Raw genomic sequence first — 860 nt, forward strand, 5'->3', positions numbered from 1 at the left:
CCCTGCCCTGGCCTTGCCCCCACAGCCAGCAGGCAAGTTTAACTCGCTGGGTGGCGGTTCTGGCCCTTCTGCTCAGCACCCTGGTCCGTCAATTGCCCGGACCGCGGCCTGCGGGAAACTCTTCCTCCCTGGGATAGGTCTGTGCCCGAGCCTCAGAATAATGTCCTGCTCACTCACTTTCTGCCACACGCCCTTGAGCGCGTGCCTTGTGGGTCAGGCACTGGTGCTGGGACTCGGGAACAGAGGGGCCACGACTCGGCCTCTGCCCAGGCAGCGCTCACTGTCCTCCGGGAGCATGAAACCCCAGGCAGACAGCCATTGCCGCCGCCCGCTGACAAGTGCCACGTCTGAGGCCAGCTCGGGCTCAGGGGGTCCCCAGGCTGCAGGGACATGGAGAGGGGGAAGAACTCAGAGTGAGACTCCAACTCAAAAAAAAAAAAAAGAGGAAGGACGGGGCTCTTGCCTGTCCTGCTTCCCTCCAGCCCTGCCTCCCAACAACCTGTGTTAACCTGACACTCTAGGAGGGGGAAACTGAGGCACAGAAGCCCCATGAATGGTGCCGGGCCATGCGGACTGTCCCTCCCGAGGCCAGGCCCCCCGAGCCTCCTGTTGGGAGCCAGCCACAGAGGCCCACTGAGCGTTAGGGATCAGGGAGGGCTGTAGACCCCGAGACCGCTAGGACATGTTTGGGAGCCATTGGCCCCATTTTCCTCCTCTTTTTACCGTAAAACACAAGTAACCTAAAGAAACTGCTGATCTAAGCTGAAAGCTGTAACTGTAACAGGCATGGCTTACTCTGAAAACCTATTGTTCCTGTTTCCCATAAAACTGTGGTTTCGGCTTACAAATTAAATATAATT

Source organism: Carlito syrichta, unplaced genomic scaffold (genome assembly GCF_000164805.1).
Source record: "Carlito syrichta isolate Samal-C Ts95f unplaced genomic scaffold, Tarsius_syrichta-2.0.1 Scaffold297152, whole genome shotgun sequence".
NCBI lineage: Eukaryota > Metazoa > Chordata > Mammalia > Primates > Tarsiidae > Carlito > Carlito syrichta.